This window comes from Phyllobates terribilis, unplaced genomic scaffold, assembly GCF_046119375.1.
Source record: "Phyllobates terribilis strain yellow unplaced genomic scaffold, ASM4611937v1 Scaffold_5__5_contigs__length_657084704, whole genome shotgun sequence".
NCBI lineage: Eukaryota > Metazoa > Chordata > Amphibia > Anura > Dendrobatidae > Phyllobates > Phyllobates terribilis.
The window spans coordinates 443115991-443141070 of NW_027362765.1; positions in this window are offsets into that span (position 1 = coordinate 443115991).

Sequence of the window (25080 nt, forward strand, 5' to 3'; positions counted from 1 at the left end):
CCGGAAGCGCGAGTTAAATGCCGCTGTCAGAGATTGACAGCGGCATTTGACTGGTTAACAGCCGCGGGTGGATCGCGATTCGACCCGTGGCTGTTGCGGGCACATGTCAGCTGTACAAATCAGCTGACATGTGCCCGGTTCAGTGCGGGCTCAGCGCCGGAGCCCCCGCTGAACCGGCCTTTCCGAGCTGGTGCATAATATTACTGACCAGGTCGGAAATGGGTTAAAATATGAAAAAATGAATAAAAAAAGCATAAAAGTTGGAATCACCTCCTTTATCCCCCAGTGAATAATAAAGAAAATAAAAATATACATCTGTGGTATCGCTACATCCATAAGTGTCCAGTCAAAGCATAAAAATAATTAACCCGTTTGGAAACATCATAAACAGAAAAAAATTCAAAATGATAAAAAATGTGTTTTTTTGTGTGCAGCAACACGGTAAAAAAATGTTGTAAGTAATAAAAATGTCATATCTGTCAATAAATTATATTGATAAAAACTTTGTCTCACCCCGCAAAAAATAAGTCCTCACACAGCTCTATAGTCCCAAAAATGAAAACATTATTAGTTTTGGGAAATGGAGACACAATCCCCCCCAATTATTTTTTTTTCAAAAATCGGTTTTTGTTTTCACCACTAAAATAATGAAAAAACTACTAGTTTGGTATCGCCGTAATCATACTGATGAGGAGAATCACATTGGCAGGTCATTTCTTACCACACAATGTTTGCCATAAATATAATTCCCAATAGAGAATGACAAGAGTGTGCAAAGCAGTCATGAAAGCAAAAGGAGGCTACTTTGAAGAACCTAGAATATAAGACATATTTTCAGCTGTTTCACACTTTTTTGTTAAGTATATAATTCCACATGTGTTAATTCATAGTTTTGATGCCTTCAGTGTGAATGTACAATTTTCGTAGACATGAAAATACAGAAAAATCTTTAAATGAGAAGGTGTGTCCAAACTTTTAGTCTGTACTGTAAGTTAGAATTGCTTTTTTTATGCTAAGTAAAGTACACACATGGCTATACTGGGGCTGTGACACTGATTAAAACGATACCTGTGGTGCAGAAATCTGTTTTGTGGATTTTGTGTTTGAAGCGGTGGAAGTTTTTTTCTAATCATAGCTTTGTGCGTCGGGGCGGGACAGTGAGATGGAACTGTGGGTAGGGTCTTCGGCTCTGCCACAGCCCCTCCGCTGCTCTTGTTGTCTTTATCGTCCTCCTGGTTTAGACTTCGCGTCGGTGCTGTCCTAGCCACAAGTGGTGCTGGTGCACATTGATCTCTTTGCAGTTTTTAGGAAAATGGCGCTGGTGGTATCACATGCGCAAAATTGACCTCCCGGTGGTCTTCAGTAAAATGGCGCCAGTGGTGGCACATGCGCAGATTAAGATCTTGGCTAGTCATTGAGCCGAGATCTAAATCTGCCAGTGAGCCACCACCGGGACCATTTCCCTGAAGACTGGCAGGAGATCAATGTGCACAAGTGACGCCCGCGGCTAGGACAGCACTGGCGCAAAGTCTAAACCAAAAGGACAATAAAGACAACAGGAGCAGCGGAGGGGCCGTGGCAGAGCCGAAGACCCTACTCCCAGTCCTGCCCCGATGCACAAAAAAAACTTCAAACCCTTTATGCGGAAAATCCACAAAACTGATTTCTTCACCACAGGTATCGTTTCAATCAGTATCACAGCGCCAATATGGCCATGTGTGTATTTTATTTAGCAAAATCCTGCTGACAGGTTCTTTTTAAGAGTATGTTCATACTGAGTCTTTTTCCTCAGTCCTTGGAGGGGAAACAGCAGAAATTCCTAGTTTTTGAGGAGTTGTGAATTTTTGAAGAGGATTTTGAAATTTCTGTTCCAAAAACTCAGTAAAAAAAAATCAATGTGAACACTCCCTAAAGCTAAACATTGGTTACATCACGGAGAGTATGTGCTCATAAATATTTTTTTAGGTTTTTTTTTTCAAGCAGATCTTCTCCAAAATTCACCTCAAAAATTATTCCAGAAACTCTTGGAAATCAATTCCAGTTCATTTCTATGGAAAATCCACTTTGAACGCTTCAGGAAAAAAAACTCTTCCAAAACCTCTTAAAAATCAGGTATATAAGATGTGCAGTCAGAAATATACAGTAGTAAAGAATCATCTATATCATTATGTCATCATTTGCTCAGTAAATCTCTGCTCTTACATGATCAGGGTGGTGGTCTTCTCCTGATCATCATTTTCGGTGATCTCATATCTACAGTACATAAAACATCTCATGTAAATGTGCAGGTAACGGTGCGGATTAGGGTCAATATTCACAGTGAAAATATACCAATAAAATCATACTTTATAAGATATGCACTAAAAAGAGCAATACTTAAAACCAACACAGTACTCAAACAAGAAATGCTCCAGGGGCCGGGTGGTGATCCCTAATGGAAAACTACAAGTGTAACATCTGACGATGTGGGGTCCCAAACTGACCCTATTATATATCCTACCTAACCACGGGGGTTGCCACCCTAGAAAACGCAAATGGCGCTCCTGCTCAAAGACTGGCCCCAATAATCCCTAATGGCCCAAAGGGGAACAGGTCACAGTTGTTAAGTCAAAATACAGAAGGGTGATATCAGGATACAGGTATATTACCCACACAGGCAGACAGATATGCTGATAGCTGCAAACTAACATGGAGTCACATCCTCATTAAATATAAAGGTGAACTAGATTGATTTGTGCAAATCCAAACAGTATAGAGCAAGTTCTCATATATGGCATTAAAAATTATTGTAGCCTAAATGACAAAGCCCCAATCAGCACTAAACATATTGTAACCAAATCACTCAACGCGTTTCCCCTCCAGCATCAGAGAATCTTCAGGAGAGAACACAGAAACAGATCTGCAGCAAAAATAGGTAGAGATATAAAGGCCAAAGGACTTCACTTATTTCAATGGATTTCAGTAACCACAGGTCCAATGGAGAGTGGGCTCCTCATAGAAGCACATATCAAAGAATATATCCTCCGAAGGTGAATGGCCCCATAGGAAGTGTGTGCCACAACTGTGGAGCTCTGTTCCTTAAGTGTGTCCAGGACCTTATGTGGTGAGCCCCCTGACCCTGGAGAAGGGGGTCTCTCCCTCATATCTCATAGAGGGAGACTGGATACCATACAACAGGGGTCTCAAACACGTGGCCCGCGGGCTGCATGCTGCCCCTCCGGCTGCTTCTTGTGGCCCGCAGGCACAGACTCCGTAACTATCGCGGCTCTCTCCAGCTGCCGCCGACATCAGCGCTGTAATGCAGTGTATTGCCGCGCAGAGACCGGCTCTCTGCACAGCAATACCAGTGCCAGCCATATTGCAGACATGGTCCCCCATCCAGATCCCCCATATTGCAGACATGGTCCCCCATCCAGGTCCCCCATATTGCAGACATGGTCCCCCATCCAGGTCCTCCATAATGCAGACATGGTCCCCCATCCAGGTCCCCCATATTGCAGACATGGTCCCCCATCCAGGTCCCCCATATTGCAGACATGGTCCCCAATCCAGGTCCCCCATATTTCAGACATGGTCCCCCATCCAGGTCCCCCATATTGCAGACATGGTCAGTTGTCTGTTCTCCTTTACTACACACAGGCGATCATCAGATCAACTGTGTGTAGCAGAATTGCTCACTGGCTATGAGCGCCGACTGCTGGGTGGCACTCATAGCAATCTGGCAATGACAACCGCAGGGGTCTCCTGCAGACCCCGGTTTGTCATGCCAAACCATCGGCGACCCGCAGTCATGTGATGGGATCACCGATGGGCGGAGCCAACCTTGCGTTTCCGATAAGTGCGAGTTAACAGGTAAACAGCCGCGGGTGGATCGAGATTCCACCCGTGGCTGTTGCGGGCATATGTCAGCTGTATAGATCAGCTGACATGTGCCCGGAAAGGTGCGGGCTCAGCACCAGAGCCCGCGCTAAACAGGGGGTTGTGATGTGTGTTGTACTATTACGGCAGACGTCATAAAGGGGTTAAACCCGTACAGCACACTGATGGTACACTAACTCCATCCATGAGCTGTACGTGTTTATCACGGACCCATAGACTTGTATTGGCCATTGTCATCCGTGCTGCCAGAAAAAACAGACCTGTCTCCATGTGTTTTGCAAGGACACCCGGTTAGGTTATAACGGGTACCGCATTTACTCTTCCGGGGTGGTGCCGTGTATACACCAATTGTCTCTGTTGATACATTTTGTAATATCACAAGGTAGTTTTCTGTCCACAGCATGGATGTCTATACCTGAGGGACTGTCGGGGCCTATTCCCTCACACATACTACCAGGACGATCCTTTTCAAAAACAAGAACAACCATGTAATGAAAGAGAGTAGTAATTATACTGAGGATTCATTCCAAGCCTGTGTTTTATGGTCGGGGTACATAATGCATTTTCCGGACTGGCTGCGAGTCTCCTCACCCGAACCCAACAGCTTCATATGTGCCTGAGGATGTGGAGTGTGGGGTCCGGAGATTCACAGTCAGACTGGAAATCACGGTCCATATAGCCTTAGGGCCGTTTCACACTGCGTTCTTCACCACGTTCACTCGGGGCTTGAGTCCGAACCCCCCGCAAAACAGGATTCGTGCATATGCGCCGACAGGGCCATTTACTATAATGGTGCAGATAGGACCATTGACTCTACCTTCACCATTATAGTCAATGTCACTGTCAGCGCATAAGACCCAATCCTGCTTTGAATTTATTAAGCCTGTGAATTAATATTCAACAGATGGGAGAAAAGCAGCACGAGCCTATAATACTGTGTGGATGGGGCCACGGTGGGATTTGAACCCACAACCCAGAGCCGCGCCGTCACTAAGCTCTGAGCCACCAAACCTGTAGGAAAAAATTGTGCTTCGGCCGAAACCACTTCATGTCTTGGAGTCCCTGGCAGTGTCCTGCCAGCTACATATGTGGTGGGCAAGCCACATGGGAGAACTCTCCGATCTGCCGCCTATCTATCCTATCTATCTTCTGATAGATATCTGGCTCGCTGGCAGATGCTTTCTTTATGACACTACCATGATCTCTGCACTGCACCCGATTATACAGGTAAACCTCAGCTCTATTTATGTGCCCGTGATGGCAGAAACTTTTAACTTAGGGAGACTTAAAAAAAAATATATCTAAAGTGACCTGCTGACAGTGACCCCGCCCCTGCTGACAGTGACCCCGCCCCTGCCGGCAAAATGTCCCGCCCCTGCTGAATATTTAGGGCAAATTTGTTGAAAAGTTGTTGGTTTTGTCACCAGCTCATTTGCATATGTCGGTGAGCGAGCGCTCTGATTGGCTGGCTGTGGAATGCTGCATCTGCAGCCATGTGATAGACCGGAACATCATCCTGACAGGACAGGTCGCTGCACGAGGGATACGGGGTCACAGATTAAGGAAATGGGGCGTAACACAAGGCTGTATTTACCCCATGGCACCTTAGAGCGGGTGTCTAGGTCGGCAGACTGCAGGGGGCGACGTCAGCATGATTGAATAAACAAACATGTATTTCCGCTGCTTCACCGCTGGACCGAGCGTCAGTATTGCCGATGATATTTGGTGGGGATATCAATCCATCATCTACCACATCCTATACATAATCTAGGGCAGGGGTCTCAAACACACGGCCCCCTCCGGCTACTTCTTGCGGCCCGCAGGCACAGACTCCGTAACTATCGCGGCTCTCTCCAGCAGCCACCGACATCAGCGCTGTAATGCAGTGTATTGCCGCGCAGAGACCATCTCTCTGCACAGCAATACCAGTGCCAGCCGCCGGCCTATCAGAGGCCAGCAGCTGACATTGGCGTCCCAGCACAGCGGCGTATGACGTCACTGCCATGCGCAGATGTCAGCGGCTGGCCTCTGATAGGCCGGCGGCTGGCACTGCTATTGCTGTGCAGAGAGATGGTCTCTGCGCGGCAATACACTACATTACAGCGCTGATGTCGGTGGCTGCTGGAGAAAGCCAAGATCATTATGGGGTCTGTGCCTGCGGGCCACAGGTGAAGAAAGGACGCCGAGGGAAGGAGGACAGGTGAGAATCTTTTTTTTTTTTTCTCTATCGTGTGAAATACACCACAGGGGACCTGTGCTCAGTATGGGGGGGGACACTGTGCGCAGTATGGGGGGACAGGGACCCTGAGCGCAGTATGGGGGGACAGGGACCCTGAGCGCAGTATGGTGGGACGGGGACCCTATGCGCAGTATGGGGGGACGAGGACCCTGAGCGCAGTATGGGGGGGACGGGGACCCTGAGTGCAGTATGGGGGGGAACGGGGACCCTGAGCGCAGTATGGGGAGGCGATGGGGACCCTGAGCGTAGTGTACGGGGGCGACGGGGACCCTGAGTGCTGTATGGGGGGGCGACGGGGACCCTGAGCGCAGTATGGGGGGTCGACGGGGACCCTGAGCGCAGTATGGGGGGGGCGATGGGGACACTGAGCGCAGTATGGGGGGGGATGGGGACCCTGAGTGCAGTATGGGGGGGGCGGGGACCCCGAGCGCAGAATGGGGGAACGGGAGACCCTGAGCGCAGTATGGTGGGGGACGGGCACCCTGAGCGCAGTATGGTGGGGGACGGGCACCCTGAGCGCAGTATATGGGGGGGACGGGGACCCTGTGCGCAGTATGGGGGGACGGGGACCCTGAGCGCAGTATGGGGGGGACCCCGAGCGCAGTATGGGGGGGACGGGCACCCTGAGCGCAGTATGGGACGGGGATGGGGACCTTGTGCGAAGTATGGGGGGGACGGGGACCCTGTGCGCAGTATGGGGGGACGGGGACCCTGTGCGCACTATGGGGGGGGGACCTAGATGGGGGACATGTCTGCAACATGGGGACCTGGATGGGGGACATGTCTGTAAGATAAGGACCAGGATGGGGGACCATGTCTGCAATATGGGGGAACTGGATGGGGGACCATGTCTGCAATATGGGGGACCTGGATGAGGGACCATGTCTGCAATATGGGGGACCTGGATGGGGGACCATGTCTGCAATATGGGGGACCTGGATGGGAGACCATGTCTGCAATATGGGGGACCTGGATGGGAGACCATGTCTGCAATATGGGGGACCTGGATGGGAGACCATGTCTGCAATATGGGGGACCAGGATGGGAGACCATGTCTGCAATATGGGGGACCTGGATGGGAGACCATGTCTGCAATATGGGAGACCTGGATGGGAGACCATGTCTGCAATATGGAGGACCTGGAGGGGAGACCATGTCTGCAATATGGAGGACCAGGATGGGAGACCATGTCTGCAATATGGAGGACCAGGATGGGAGACCATGTCTGCAATATGGAGGACCTGGATGGGAGACCATGTCTGCAATATGGGGGACCTGGATGGGAGACCATGTCTGCAATATGGGGGACCAGGATGGGAGACCATGTCTGCAATATGGGGGACCTGGATGGGAGACCATGTCTGCAATATGGAGGACCAGGATGGGAGACCATGTCTGCAATATGGAGGACCTGGATGGGAGACCATGTCTGCAATATGGGGGACCAGGATGGGAGACCATGTCTGCAATATGGGGGACCTGGATGAGGGACCATGTCTGCAAGATGAGGACCAGTTCAAAAGGTGTATAGAAAATAAAATGGTATCACTAAAAATGTCAGTTTGTCATGCAAATTAAATGTTTTTCCGTGTGCGGCCCATATGCCCAGCTGAGTTTGAGACCCCTGCCATACAAAATACTATTTCATGCTCACTGCGCCTTAGAGTGACGTAATATAAGATGGCTACGCAGTCCACTCGGGAATGCATCTGGTTACTGCACTTGCGCAACCGGAAGTGATGTCATCAATATGACCCTCCACAACAGTGAACGGTCTCTCATGTGGACCCTCGGGGAATGTAACTGTCCACCCCTGGGATAAAGGAATCTAAACGATTGATGTAGAAGAGTATATATCCCATGTGAATGCCATATCCAGGTATCTCTACCCACAGCTGGAAGTGTTTTTTACAATGCAGGCCCTTTAATATAAATCCTGAGAAAGCAGGTATGCTATTATTAAGATGAGACACTAGTCAGCCAGGTGGATCGCCTGTGGTGGTAAAACAACTACTGGATAACTAGGGAGTAATAGAAAGCACTGGACCAGCGGGTGCGAGAAATAGATAGCAGGATCACTACAAGTACTGTACTCCACCAGGGGGTCAAGCGGAAACGCAACCTTGTATAATATATCAGACTGGTCATATAGTATATTTTCAGAAATAATATACGTACGGGATGTTTTCAAGAGTTGAATTCTCCATACTATATTCGTATGCAGACGTCCAGATCAGTCTTGCATTTGCGATTTTGTGGAACTTTCTGTTGTAAAAGAAAAGTAATGACAAAGATTTAACAGCAGCAAATGTATGACAGCGACCTCAGAGCCACAATGATCCGACAAAGGTGACATATCGGAGAGATCGCACCACTCAGGGTGTAGTGTGACTGCAGGGGGCGCCACTATCTAACAGCAGCTTCCTTTCCCTACAGCTTCTTTCATCAGCTCAGGATGATGGGGGGTTAAGTAATGTGTTTTTTTACTGGACCCTTTAATTTTTTATAGTCTAAGACCCGAATTTATCCAAGTAATTTAACCAGAATTCTGGGATAAATTGCTAAATTTTAGCACAACTTGGAGTTGCACAAATATTTTTCAGCACTTTGAAAGACAGAAAAGGTGATGTGTTATGAGGGCACTTAGTCTTCTATGACAGTAGAATACCCCCGTATATGCCCCACAGTATAAAACCTTCACAGTATGACACCCCCACGATGCCCCTCCATATAGTATGATAGCCCAGAGATGTATTCCCACCCATAGGATAATACCCCTAACACACACATTACTATGCACCTACACATAATGCCCCAAAAAGTTGCACCACCACACAGTATGTTGCCCCAAGGCATCCCCCTCGCTCTATGATGCCCCCACAGTATAATGCCCCAAGGTGCTCCTTCACACTCAGTACAATGTCTCAAAATGCCCTCCCCAGTGCCCACCCCACGGCACGCAGAATAGTGCAATGGCTAAAAAAACCTCACAAAGTCTTGTTCCCATGATAAGTATGAATCTACAGGCTTGCTCTATTCTATGTCGTGTGGCTGGACGCTGCAGACATGATCTAGTGACATCATTATGTCTTCTGCACCAAACCTTATACAGTGCGGAGAGCATAGACTGTGTGGTGGTGCAGGGAGCTGACGGCTCCCTGCTCCACTACTATATACAACCATATCTATGAGGATACAGACTGGACATGTGCTGACCTCCTGAGACAGCTTCCCCAATCCAGCACCCTAGACAGGAGGTAAGCTATAGAAAGTATACATACTTCTAATTATTACTCGTGTCTTTCTAAAGGAGCCATAGAAAAATGCTGGGTCATGAATAGAATAGAACTATAAGCGTAGACAGATATATATAATATGTGTCGACAGGTTTTATATAATTTCTACCTGAAAAAAAAAAGTACTTACAAAGTTTTCTCCATTGTCTTCATCTCTTCCTCTTCTTTTTCCAATCTCTCTTGTAAGATTTGTTTGATTTCTTTCCTGTTGTAGATGGAACATATATCATCATCTCATATGTAAATGTATAAATATCAGCAATTTGAAGATGAGTAGTGAACACATTCCACCCCTTGGCCTCCATCCCAAATACATTCCCAACATTTTCCATCTACATTACACAAATGATACAATTTTGTCTACATGGAGCGATCACTAGAGGGCGCTCACTGTGTAGGGACGGAAGAAACCTAGAAGGCTGGCGGCATAAAAAGACCTCATGGTTGTTATATACTTTTGATATATGTCTATCCCAGACTTATTTAAAGCTTTAATAACTGGGAAATTTTCCATTTTGGAATCTTCATTTGCACCGTTTGCCTTCTATAGCTTCTGTGTTGCAATATCTATTGCTGGCTGCATGACGAGTTAACCGAAAATCTGTCAGTGAACTTGTTCTAATGGTCCAATGATAGAGTTTGTAACTTTATCTGTCTTTTTTAGTTCCTCTCAGCCAATTTATAATCACAGACCACATCAAAGTTGAATGTGGAGGGAAACAAAGCGCCTGTGAAAGGCAAATGGTGCAAAATTTGTAATGAAATCAAAATGCTAAAATGTTTTGTCACCTACTGTATCTACTGGAATAATCCATTATCGCCTGTATTTTATACCATATTTTATCCAGGATGGAATAAATGTTAAATCTTATGGGATCTGCTTTGCTGGACTGAAATTTTGGATTGAGAAGTCTGTGTCTCCTGGCAGATGTTACTGTGATCTGGGAGTCCTCAACACTCCAGCGGTGAGATGACTTTATCTATAGGTTTAACATCTATAATATCTGATATATTTCTACAGAAGCCATATCAAGATATTGCCTCATTTTTCTTTTCTTCTCACAATTCAAGTAACAATTCCACTAATATTTGTATCCCATAAAAAACACTGCCATCTTTCTACAATAAAATATGAGAAATGAGCCACACCCAGTAAATGGCAACTACTGTATCTGTGTATCAGGCTTATCCCCAGGAAGAAGCACATCACGAAACGCGCGTCGGGGCTAGTGATTCATCTCTCAGGTCATATACGCTACTCCTATTTATTTATCTCTCACTACCAGCACTTTATGCTTATCTACCTCTTAACCCTTTATACCTGCCTACTTGATCTGCATATTTTCTGCGTGTTTGCACTATTTTAAGCACTTTCTGCTACTATGTGATCCTAATTCTATCTAATATACACCTACACTATGTTAGGCCTTTTGGCCACTACGTGATTTGGATTTTCTATGATTTGAATTGGTAATATAATCACTTTGAGGTGGACTGCTACATGTTTTAATTATCATCTTCATATCTGATATTAACACCGGAGTTAGACCTGTGAGGGGTATATTTTTCTTCCTCTTTGTACCTATTAAGCACAAGTTCACTTTACTTGCTTGACCTAGATACAAATTATTTTTGTCATTAATTGTCTTTCAAACTTGCTGAATTTGATATATCATGATCATAGAATCATAGAATCATAGAATGGTAGAGTTGGAAGGGACCTCCTGGGTCATCTGGTCCAACCCCCTGCTCAAAGCAGGATTCACTAGATCATCTCAGACAGATGTCTGTCCAGCCTCTGTTTGAAGACGTCCATTGAAGGGGAACTCACCACCTCTCGTGGCAGCCTGTTCCACTCATTAATCACCCTAACTGTCAAAAAGTTTTTTCTAATATCTAATCTGTGTCTCCTCCCATTTAGTTTCATCCCATTGCTTCTAGTCTTTCCTTGTGCAAATGAGAATAAAGATGATCCTTCTACAATGTGACAGCCCTTGACATATTTGTAGACAGCTATTAAGTCTCCTCTCAGTCTTCTTTTTTGCAAGCTAAACATTCCCAAATCCTGCAACCGTTCCTCATAGGACATGGTTTGCAGACCAGTCACCATTCTGGTCGCTCTTCTCTGAACTTGCTCCAGTTTGTCGATGTCTTTTTTAAAATGTGGTGCCCAAAACTGTACACAGTATTCCAGATGAGGTCTGACCAAAGAGGAGTAAAGACCGATAATGACTTCACGTGATCTAGACTGTATGCTTCTGTTAATACATCCCAGAATTGTATTTGCCTTTTTTGCTGCTGCATCACACTGTTGACTCATGTTCAGTCTATGATCTATTAGTATACCTAAGTCATTTTCACATGTACTGTTGCTTAGCTCTATTCCTCCCATTCTGTATATGCTTTTTTCATTTTTATTGCCCAGATGTAGTACTTTGCATTTTTCCCTGTTAAAAACCATTCTGTTGGTTGCTGCCCACTGCTCCAGTTTATTTAGGTCTTTTTGAATCCTCTCTCTCTCTTCTCTAGTATTAGCTATCCCTCCTAGCTTTGTGTCATCAGCAAATTTAATCAGTTTACCCTCAATTCCTTCATCTAAATCATTGATAAAGATGTTGAACAATACAGGTCCCAGGACGGAGCCCTGTGGTACCCCACTTGAGACATTCATCCAGCTGGATGTGAAGCCATTTACAACCACCCTTTGAGTCCGATCACTAAGCCAGTTATGAATCCACCAAACAGTTGCCTGGTCCATTGCATACTTGGTCATTTTTTCAATAAGGATGATGTGAGATACTTTGTCAAATGCTTTGCTGAAGTCAAGATATACTATATTTACAGCATTTCCCTGATCCACCCAGTCAGTGATTCTGTCATAGAAGGAAATTAAGGTAGTCTGACATGACTTGTTAGTTACAAACCCATGCTGACTCTGGTTAATCACTTCATTCTTATCCATGTACTTACATACATGTTGTTTAATAATTTGTTCAAAGATCTTTCCTGGTATAGAAGTCAGATTCACCGGCCTATAGTTCCCTGGGTCCACCTTCTTCCCCTTTTTGAAGATAGGAACAACATTTGCTCTTCTCCAGTCTTCTGGGACTTCTTCTGTTCTCCAAGAATTTTCAAAGATTATGGAGAGTGGTTCTAAAATTTCTTCTACAATCTCCTTCAGTACTCTGGGGTGTAATTCATCTGGACCTGGAGACTTGAACTCATTTATGTTAGCTAAAAATTCCCTCACAATCTTTCTGTTTACTGATAACTTGGATTCCTCTATTCCTTTAAAAGGACAGTGAAGATCAGTTGATGTTACATTTTCTTTCTGAGAGAAAACAGATGCAAAATAGGAATTAAAAAGTTCGGCCTTCTCAACATCCTCTCTTACCATTTCTCCATTTTCATCCTGTAAAAATCCTATAGCATCTTTGACTTTTCTTTTACTTTTGACATACCCCCAAAATCCTTTTTTATTGCTTTTGACATCTCTTGCAAGCCTTAATTCATTGTCAGCTTTAGCTAACCTGATACGTGCCCTGCAGGATCTGCAGACTGCATTATAATCTTCTTTAGATATGCCTCCCTCTTTCCATTTAATAAACATTTCTTTCTTTCTTTTTAGCATGTGTTTAAGTTCTGTGTTCATCCATCCTGGTTTCCTTAAATGCTTCCCATTCTTCCTACTTTTCGGGATTGTTAACGATTGTGCTTTGAGAATCTCATTTTTAAAAATTTCCCATCCTTCCTGGACATTTTTGTCCTTAAGGACATCCAGCCATTGGATCCCTCCTATGCTCTTTCTGAGTCTCTTAAAATCTGCCTTTCTAAAATCTAACCTTGAAGTTTGAGTCTTCACATGTCTTCCTCCTCTAGTTATCCAAAATTCTATAATAGCATGATCGCTGCCTCCTAGGGTCCCAGCCACCTTTACCTCCTCAACCATTTCCTCCCTGTTTATAAGGATTAGATCCAAAGTAGCAGATCCCCTTGTTTTCTCCCCTACCTTTTGGAAGATAAAGTTGTCAGCAAGAGAGGATAAGAATTTGCTTGACCTGTTAGTTTTACTTGAGAGAGATTCCCAACAAATGTCTGGATAGTTGAAATCTCCCATGACCACTACGTCATATTTTTTGGAGAACTTGGTCATTTGATACATAAAGAGCTCATCCATATCTTCAGCTTGCCCAGGTGGCCTGTAGTAAATGCCTACAATGGTGTCCTTTCCGTTGTTCTCTCCTTGTATTCTTACCCAAACAGTTTCCACAGAACTCCCAGTCTCTGAAGCTTCAATCTCTGTGCAGATATACGCTTTTCTAATATACAATGCAACACCTCCTCCTCGTTTATCAAGTCTGTTTCTTGCAAATAAGTTGTATCCTTTTAGCCTTTTATTCCAATCATGTGTATCGTCCCACCAAGTTTCAGTGATTCCAATGACATCATATTCTTTTTCCTGCATTAGTAGTTCCAATTCTCCTTGTTTGTTGCCCATGCTTTGTGCATTTGTATAAAAACATTTTAGTTTGTGATTGGTTTCTCTTCCTCCCATATTTTTATTATTTAGATTTTTTTGTCTTTGTTCTTCTTTTCCACTTCCAGTAGCAGAGATCTCAATAGTATTTGTCTCCTGTATGGCTTTTTCTGGCCTTTTGCTTCCCTTCCCACATTGTTCTAGTTTAAAGCTCTCCTGATGAGTGTAGCAAGGCGACTTCCAAATACATGTTTTCCAGTCTTCGTAAGGTGCACCCCATCTCTAGCAAGTAGTCCATCGTATAGGTAATTCATTCCGTGATCCAGAAATCCAAATCCTTGTTGACGGCACCATCGACGTAGCCAGTTGTTCACCTGTAGAATCTTATTCCACCTCATTGTTCCATGGCCATCCACTGGGAGGATGGATGAGAAGACCACCTGCGCTCCCAATTCTTTCACTTTCTTGCCTAAGTCTTCAAAGTCACTGCAGATGGTTTCCAGGTCCTTTCTTGCGGTGTCATTTGTCCCCACATGTATTAGCAGGAATGGGTAGTGATCTGTAGGTCTGAAGAGTCTTGATATCCTGTCAGACACATCTTTAATTTTTGCTCCTGGAAGACAGCACATTTCTCTTGAGGTTATGTCTGGTCTGCAGATAGCGGCCTCTGTTCCTCTTAGCAGGGTATCCCCCATGACCACCACTCTCCGTTTTTTCTTCACAACATTCTTCTTTCTCCATCCAGGAGGATTCTGAGGGCTTACAAGGTTATTCATTGCTGGCAAAGTCTTATCTTGCTGTATTTCTTCATGGTTCTCCTGCGTGAGAGCCTGGTACTGGTTCCTGAGCAGTATGGGTGCTGACTGCCTCTCGATCCTCCTGCTTCTCTGGGTCACATGCTTCCATTCCTCTGTTTCGTCAGGTGCAGTTCGAATTTCTTCTCTTTCTGAATCATGAAGAGAGAATTCTGCTCCATCTAAGAACTCTTCACCTTCCTTAATGATTTTCAAGGTAGTTAACCTCTCTTCTAGATTTCGCAACTTTTCCTCCAACAGGGACACAAGCTTGCATTTCTGGCATGTGAAGTTTGGCTTTTCCACTGGCAAGTCTGTGAACATGTAGCAGGATATGCAGCTCACCAAATGGCTCCTGGACTCTTCCATGTTCTTACTGTTAATGTTCTGAAAACAGTGAAAAAAGCTAAAAAAAAAAACTTCAAAGCTTTACCGATGTCCTCTTTTCAGCTCCAACAGCCAAAATCCAGTGTTCTTTGAGCTGGCAGAGACTCTTCACTTACCCCAAAATGCAGTGGGTATATGCAAATTATCTCCTCAGGACTCCTCCCCTGGTTTACCGATGAGAGTTTACATCTATCACTATGAAATGGAGTGTGAGCTCCCTCTTGTGGAGGAACCTGGTATGACCACTGAATGAATTTATTTCTGCTAGTATTTTTCACCATTTTTTACTTGCTTTTAAAGAAATAATTTTTGACAATAAAGATTGATGTTTTTCTGGTATGATTGCTTTGACTTCCCATTCTTTGTAGGTGGTTATTATTTATATGGAAGTGCCATAGGATCTATTTGGCTATATTTAGGTTGACTTTACTGTATCTGTGTAGTAGATATACGGTGTATCATGTGCAGACAGGTTTTATATCATCTGTACCTGGAGACAATGAGTCACACATTGGAGATAAGGAAACATCTATATCATTGGGATCTATAAGGTTTGCTTCTATTACATCAGTAATTCTCTGCACTTACATAGTAATGATCCTCTTCTTGATCAATTTTATTTTCTTCTTTCCCTCTTTCTTAGGGGTGTCCTTACTATTGTACAAGGAAGATCCATCAATTTATGTTAAATGGTCACAAACCCAATAGTACGAGCAAATGTAAGAAGCTTTGTAATATAGGTTATCAGAGAAATATGCTTCCTTCTCCACTTATGAGCCACTTCTACTCCCACCAGCGTCTTGAACTCACCATCCAAAAAAATAATTAAAAAAACAGTTTAAGGTGAACCTGTCAGGTCCTATAATGCTGTTACCTGCAGATATTGGGTTAATCTGCAGGTTACTAGCGTTATGAAGGTGCCGGGCGGCTGCACTGAAAGTGCCGCACCTGGGAGAAAATGTCATTTCTTCTGGGAGCTGCCGGCTTTCAATCGTTCAGGCGTGCCCGGAGGAATTACAGTCACGGCTCACAGCACTGAGAGCGGCGGATGTAACCACACCCCGACACTGACTGACAGGTCGCTCAGAAGTGCATCAGTGCAGAGCCGGCTGTCAGTCAGTGGCGGGGTCCGGTTACAGCCGCCCTAACTGTGTACTGAGTGGTGACTGAAGCTGTGCCGGACACTCCTCTATGACTGAAAGCTGGTGGCTGCTCAATTGCCAGCATTTGCAATAATCACACTGCACTTGGATGACATCCGAGTGCAGTCCGATGTTTTGCACCCATAGACTTGTATGGGTGATTGGAATCCGATTCCCGAATGCATTCACAGCTTGCTGCTGTTATTTTCTCATGCTGAATCGGCACGAGATTTTAATCTGCGCATTTGCCGCCTCTAGCGGCCATTTTCCCCAAACTCATCGCAGTGAAAAGGATGGATAGTGCAGGGACTCCGCCGATATTTTAGGAACGCCCCGTGCTCGCAGCAAACCCTCACACCAGCGAAAGCTCCCTCCTCCCAACCCGGGGCCCACAGCATCGCCCCACTCCTGACACCGCAGCCAGCTTCCTGCAGCAGCGACCCTGCTTCTTCTAGGACCCTGCTCCACTGTAAACTATATTCAGATTAAAAGGCACACCCCCATTTTCCCCCCGAAATATAGGGGGAAAAAAGTGCGTTGTATAATCTGAAAAATTCGGTGCGTATTTGATGGCTCGGCACCAGCAAAGCCATCTCTTATTCAGGACTGTAACAGAAAACAGTTTTCATCCATGAGGCCTCGTATCACGACTCATTCATTATACACTAGATTACAATACATACATCTGATGTAAAGGGAAACTGTCACCAGGTTTTTTACTCTAAATCCAGTGATGTGTCACTTACTGGGCTGCTTGCTGTTTTATCAGCAGTAGATTATCAGTAGAGGATTAGTAATCCTGCTGCCATTTAGTCCTCCATACTCATAATCTCTGTATAATCCCACCCCCACTACTGATCGGCAGCTTTCTGCCTATGCACAGTGTACACAGAAAACTGCCAGTGGTGGGGACAGGGTTATTCTGAGCTCAGTATTCAGAGAATTGGTAGATCTGCAGCAGATAAAACAGTGACTTTATCAAAACTGCTGCAAATAACCCAGTAAGTGATACATCTCAGGAATCAGGATCTCTGCCCCTACATTTGCTGCTCTGAGATGGGGCAGCTATAACCTGGTGGCAGATTCCCTTTTAATGTGTTTACATCTAGGCATTCACCAGTCCTGTGTGTGTCTTATAACCACCTTATAACTGGGTAATATTAATATTCATTATTATATAATTTTACTCTAGGACCAAATCTGGGGACGTCTCCGCTTTCTAACCTGGTGGGGGTCCGACTACCAGTGCTACAGATCCTGAGAGTGAAGGGTCCGCAGTGCTGGTTAGTGTCGCTTCCCCTCTGTTATTCCATGTACCGCTGTGCTCTCAGCCATGTCTGTATTAGGTGCAGCGCTGCCCCCATCACCTCCATAGAGCTGTGCTGTGGCTCCTGCATAGTAGGTGGATTTTCATTGAATCTTGCTGGTAACTATTGTGTCACCCGGTCACATTCTCATAGTTTCCATGTAACTTAGTGTGGTGCTTAGTTAAACTTTACACTAAGTTACAGTGTGGGGGGGTAGAGGAAAACCTGTAAGGCTATGTTCACACGTTCTGTTTTTGCTGTGTTTTTACACGAATTTATGCAAAATGTAAGCTGTGTTTTACAGTACCAGCAAAAGCTATGAGATTTCAGAAATCTCATGTACACACATTGTTTTTTTTCCTGACTGAATTGGAAAACTGCAGCATGTCACTTCTTTCAGCGTTTTTTCACCCATAGAAAGCAATGAGTGAGTGCAAAAATGCAGCAAAACGCAGGTATCAGGTTTTGCTGCATTTTTGTGAAAAAAGCAGGTACAGCAGGATGTGAAACCCATCTATTTTTGTGATTTTCCCAAGTTTAAACCATAATATCTTGGTCACGGGGGTTGGACACGATGACCCTGGAGGTCCCTTCAAACGCTAACATTCTATGATTCATCACCTGATAATGCCAGTTTAGGATTAGTGCAGTTTAATTAAATTAGTGATATGTAGAAAGTAAAAATTGGCTGACCAAGGTGTGAAATTGAACAATACTTGGTCAACTCAAAGGCTGAGCAAAGTGTGAACGTAAACAATATCCTACAAACTCAACAATCTGCCAATGTCTTAGGTAAACTATTCCCGACCAATTCACCCCACTGTTACATTTGTAATTGTGTAATTTTTCATTAACTTCTTTCTTCAGAATAGTCACTATTTTTTGAGGCATAAAAATCTTTTTCCACTAAATATTTTGATCAAATTGCCCTTTTTCCCAAAAATGGTTTTATGGTTTCACCTATGTCTTGAATTGGTGACCTGTGTTAATGCTTCTTTGGTGGAAACAAAGCTGAACTTTGGGATCCTGAAAAACGCAGCAAAACCTGCTATTTGTAAGCAGCTTCTTTACTGCCAAGAGAGCAGGTTTGGCTGCAGAGAAAAAAACGCAGCAAAAATGCAACATGTGAACATAGCCTTAGAATATAAATCATTATGTTATTTATAACGTTAGATTTTATTAGCTCAATAAATCTCAGCACTTACAGAGTCAGGCTAATGTTCTTCAGGGCCATGTTCTCTTCTTCAATTTTCATTTCTAGAAGCTGTATGTTCCTCTTCCTATTGTACATGGAAAATATATCTCATATTGAAATATACAAATGCCATTATTTATTACGATATACACTAGTGACCAGGTACTTTCATTGCCAACATTTTACACTGACTACATTCCACAGTTAAAGGGAATCCGTCAGCAGGTTTTTACTATTTAATCTGAGAACAGCATGATGTAGGGGCGGACACCTTGATTCCATCAAGATGTCAATTACTGGGCTGCTTGCTGTAGGTTCAATAAAATCAGTGATTTATCAGCAGGAGATGATCACTAGAGGACTAGTTCTCTCCTGCTCTGTATAACCTCGTCCCCACCACTGATCAGCAGCTTTCTGTCAATGTACAATTTCCCCAATCAGTGGTGTGGGCGGTCAGGGCTAGATTTAGCGCTCATGCTGCTCTAGGCACTGTGATTTTTAATGCACTCTAGTTTTTTTTTACATATCTGTTATCCAGGTAAGCAAGACAAAAAAAATCTCCAAGCTTCTCTTACCCAGTGAAAAAAAAAAAAAAAAAAAGGATCTGGGGGCGGGGTGTCCAGGGGGCGGGGTGTCCAGGGGGCGGAGTGTCCAGGGGGCGGAGTGTCCAGGGGGCGGAGTGTCCAGGGGCGGAGTGTCCAGGGGGCGGAGTGTCCAGGGGGCGGAGTAACAGACCTGCTCATCCCTGAACCGATGTACTTACACTGTCCTGATGCAGGATGATCTGATGGCGCAGCCGGGGATCAGTCTTCCCTATGCACAGTGTCCTTGGATGTAATCTGTCTTCTGATTGGTGGAGCATCGCACAGCAGCCCCTGCTGACTTCCGTTCCACCAATCAGCGCTGAGCGTTCTATTTTTCACTACATTATTCTGCTGCTTTCTGTCTGCCCTCGTCTCCGCAAAAAAACACACCCCTTCCCTCCCCCCTCAGAAAAACACCAAAATAACTTACAAGTCTGGAAGGAGAAAAAGGGGAGTGGGGAAAAAATCACCACTAGGTGGCACCACCCCCTACAATATGCCGCCCTAGGCACCAGCCCTCCAGTGCCTAATGATAATTATGGCCCTATGAGTGGTGCTATACAGAGCTCAGCATTCAGAGCTCAGCTAGATCTACAGCAGAGAAAACAGTGATTTTATTAAACTACAGCAAGCAGCCCAGTAAGTGACACATTGCTGGAATCGGTGCTTTTAGATGGGAAACCTGGTGACAGATTTCCATTAAGTCCAGGGTCAGACAACCGTAGATTCTCTCATCCAAGAGAATTAGGTCCATTATGTTAATGACAATCTGATCAGAGTTTGCTCAGGGTGTCGGCATAGTGTGATCCGTGAGTAGAAGATGGAGAACAAAATTTCTCCCTTTTTTCAATTTTGTGAGTCCGTGGAAATTGGACTGCACTTAGTTGTCACCGAGTGCAGTCTGATGTTTTCCACGCACCCATAGGCTTGAATGGGTGAGTGGCATCTGATTTCAGAATGAATCGCAGCATGCTGTGATTTTTTTCACTGCCAGATCCTGCAATCAGTCATCACCACTGCCCTATTCAATAACATTGGTATGAATGCTATGCAATAAAAAAATCGGATAGAGCTCGTCCAATGTATACGATGGTGCCGCCCTAATTACTAAAATTCTGTCTGCCAGTTGCTGCCAGGACCTAGAAGATAATTGGCAGAAAAAGACTCCGTGGTCCATCTTGTCCATATTATTTCCCTTTTTTAAATTTACAATAGATGATTATGTGGCACCCCAGGGGTCTGGTTGCCACAGTAATAGGAATATTACGTCTGAGGGCAAGTGGGAGGTTTCTCTGGTCAGGAGCCCTTAAGCATGCAACATCTCCTGCCCAGACCTGGGAGGGGAGGAATCTGCCCTTATAAACTGGGTCTGGGGCAGGATCAGAGAGTCAGAGCCTGGAGAGGGAAAGTTACAGCAGGAGCTCTGTAGGAGCTAGGAGCAGAAGACCAGGGGCTGGAAGCTAAGCAGAGATATAGCTCGCCCTGGCAGAAGAATCTGATAACCGGACACCAGAGTCCGAGGCTGTGGGGACTGATATCCACCCAGCAGCAGAAACCAGCCGGCAGGGGATTCCAGGTCTTCTGGCCTTAGAAGGCCGGAGGCTCAGTCACAAGGAAGGGACCAGCACCGCCATCCAGGAGCGGAGGCTAACAGAAGGCCCCAAGTCACCAGCCATACGGGTGAGGACCACACGGTATACTCAGGGACGTGGGCTACTTCTACCCGCTTACAGCAAGGTAGCCAGAAAGAGTGCAGATAGAAGGGGAGGCCTACAACTCCACCTGGCCAGGGGAACTCCTGTTTGCTCGCAGACTGACCAGGCCCCTTATGCTAGCCAGCACTCCCGGGAGGGTCTGCCTTAATATCACCAGTAAAGACCCTAAACTGCACTGCTAAGACTCTGAGTCGTTCCTGCTTCATCGCCGCACCAGCACTATTAGTGCTGGGACTCCCGTGCACTATCACCCTCACCATCAACTACACTGCCCTGGGGCCGCACTCTTCCCGTGGGGAGTCACACTACCTAAGCTGCATACACCATCAGCCCCAGCGGTCAGCCTTGCAGCGGCGGTCCGCACTGACCGCAATCCACGGGTGGCGTAGTCGGACATTAAACCACAAAAACCCCATAAAAGACCACCATCAGCCTGACCACCCTGAGCCACGGGTCCGGGTCGCCGCCACGGAGACTACATCCCCCAGAGACCCGGCTCCGGGTAACCCACACGCGTCCACACTAGGCCCAGGGGGCGAGTCAATTATACCAGACATATTTAATTTACTGGTGATTTCCTAACTATGCCCCACAAAGTGAATATTGTAAATATTAATCGCAAAAAATAGCAATATTGCAGTTGTTTTGCATTTTGTCTTCTGCAGCCTCCATACATTCTAATACATTTAAGGCTGCTCAATCCTGTTCACTGTCAGATGAGCTTGTATACAGTTCACTGCAGTATACGTCCTTTCTTTCTAAAGAAGTCATACTACAATAGTGGCTTGTGTGTGTTTTCTCCTGGTTTCCATTATCCTTAGTGACTGAGTCAATTTTGACTTTAAGGCTATGTGCCCACTTAGCAGATTTGATGCAGAGCGTTTTTGCCTCTCCCTGGCAGAAAAAACGCATGCAGATATACATGAATTTTTTCTGCCAGAGAGAAGCGTTTTTTCAGTGTTATTACATGCGTTTTCGCATGCGTTTTTTCAAGCACTTTTCCAAGAGATTTTGGCTATGTGCCCACGATGCAGAAATGAAGCAGAAAATTTCTGCAGCATTTCTGCATCTCCCTGGCAGAAAAAAACGCATGCAGATTGTGCATGCGTTTTTCCTGCAGAATACATGTGTTTCCGCATGCAGATTGACAAGCACTTTCCAGGCGATAGCATCACTTGGAAAGTGCTTGACAACTAGGTCACACATGCAAACAGCATGGATTTATACAGTGTGAACCGTAAAAATTAAAACAAATAAAGCTATACTCACCCCCGAGGCCCCGGCGTGGCTGCAGCGCTGGTTCCCAGCTGCCGGCATATCGCGAGACAGAGCGGTGAAGGGCCTGCGGTCACATGACTGTGACGTCACCGCAGGTCCTTCAGCGCTGCTGGCATTCAGAGAGAAGCCGCCGGACAGGTGAATATAAACTTTATTTGTTATTTTATTCTTTTTTTACAGGTACAATGGTACCCAGGTCTGGAGGAGAGTCTCGTCTCCTCCAGAACTGGGTACCATCCGCACATAGAGACGCATAGAAGCCGCTTGTAAAAATGTACAGTCGCGGTTTCTGTGCGTCTCAATGCAAGTCAATGGCGGGAGTTCCGCTGCGCTTCCGCAAAATTAAATGACATGCTGCGGATTTTTGTACGCAGCATAAACGCTGCGGAAAAATCCACAGCATGTGCATAGAACATGCGGAATCCCCTTGGGGACCATGGGGTGCGGATTACCTAGCGTTTTACAAGCGTTTATGCTGCGGAAATTCCGCAGCATAAACGCTTGAAAAACGCTACGTGGGCACACAGCCTGAGAGCATCACTTGGAAAAGTGCTTGATAAGTTGATCACACAATATAAATCCATGCAACCGGCATGGATTTATAATGTGTGAACAACTTAGATGCTTTAAATGCAGCATCTATAGTAAAAAAAAAAAGAATTAAAAAGTAAAAAAAAAAAAAAAACCTGTATACTCGCCTCTCCGGCGGCCCCCGGTCTGCTCTCCGGTCTCCTCCGGTCTGCTCCCGGCCGCGTCTTCTCTCTTCAGCATCCCGCAGTGTAGTGTCAGGACCTGCGGTGACGTCATTTAGTCAGCTGATAGTCACGCGACCATCACCTGACCGCCGACGTCAGCGGTCGCATGACCATCAGGTGACTAAATGACGTCACCGTAGGTCCTGACAGTACACTGCGGGACGCTGAAGAGAGAAGACGTGGCCGGGAGCAGACCGGAGGAGACCGGGGGCCGCCGGAGAGGTGAATATATAGGTTTTGTTTATTTTTAACTTTTTATTTCTTTTTTTCACCGCGTGGTAGCCGGGATGAAGAGGAATTATAGTCTCGTCTTCATCCCAGGTACCACACGCACCGTGATTACGCTGCAGCGTAATCGCAGTAGAAATGGTCATGCTGCGTTTTGCAAAGCAATGCGAATTCGGCGCGCAAATTAGCACATCCGAATTCACATTGCTTTGCATGGCAGACTGTTTTACAAGCGTTTTCGTGGCCGTAAAAACGCCGCAAAACGCTACAAAAACGCTACAAAATCGCTACGTGGGCACATAGCTTAATGACCAGGACACATTTTTGAAATCTGACCAGTGTCACTTTGTGGTAATAACTCTGGAACGCTTCAATGTATCCTAGTGATTCTGAGACTTTTTTTTCGTGACATGTTGTACATTGTGGTAAATTTAGGTCAATAATTTTTTCCTTTTATTTGTAAAAATATCTGAATTTCGGTAAAGACGTAGAGAAATTCACTTTTTTCAAACTTTCCATTTTGGTATCCTTACACCAATTAGTGATGCGGCACAAAATAATTAATAAAAAACACTTCACATATGTCTACTTTACATCTGCATAATTTTTAAAACATCATTTGATTTTGTTTGGGTGTTAGAAGGGTTAAAAGTTTAGCAGCAAATTTTCATTTTTTGCAAGAAATTAACAAAACCAGTTTCTATAGGGACCTATTCAGATTTGAATGGACTTTGAGGTTTTTATATTTTGGAAACTCCCCAAAAGTGATACCATATTAAAAACCGCACAATTCAAATACTTCAAAACAGCTGTCAAGATTTTTTTTTAACCCTTCAGGTGCTACACAGGAATTAATGCAAAGTGGAATGTAAAAAAACTTTTAATTTTTCCCCTTTAGACCCAATTTTTTCACTTTTACAACTGATAATACAAGAAAATGGACCTCACAACTTTGTTACCCAGTTTCTTCTGAGGGGGCTGATACCCACGTGTGGTCAGAAACCTTAGTTTGGACAAATGTCAGGCCAGGAAGGGTAGAAGCACCATTTGAATTTTGAAACACAAATTTGGATGAAATAGATTGCAGGCACCATGTCACATTTGCAGGGCCCCTGAGGTGCTTAAACAGCAGAAAACTCCCACAAGTGACCCCATTTTTGGAAACTACAGCCCTCAAAGATATTATCCAGAGGTATCTGGAGCGTTTTGAACCCAAAGGTACTGCACAGATATAGATAACATTAGATTGTCATTTTGAAAACTTACATTTTTTTCATAATGTTCTTTTTGCCCCCAATTTTTCACTCTTGCAAGAGGTAACATGAAATAGTGGACACAGCAATTTACCAACTATCTTCTGAGTGTGCTGACACCCCACATGTAGTCAAAAGTTCTGTTTGGACGGAACGGAAGTAGCGACATTTGGCTGGAATAGATCGCAGACACCATGTCTCATTTGCAGGGCCCCTGGGGTATCAAAACAGCAGAAATCCCCACAAGTGACCCCATTTTTGGAAACTATCTCATCAAAAAATTCTGTGTTCTGTGTTGACCATGTTGAACTCATAGGTTCTTCACAAAACTTTTTAAAATGTGGATGTGAAAATGAAAATGATGTTTCCTTCTGCTAAAATGTTGTTTTAGCCCCAAATTTTTAATTTTCACAATGGTTTACATGTAACTTCTCTACCTAAATAAAAGAATCAGTCGTCTGAGATAAGGAAACATCTATATCACTATATAATCTATAAGGTTTACTTGTATTAAATTGTTACATTTTTCACTTACGTTGTTGTGAACTTCT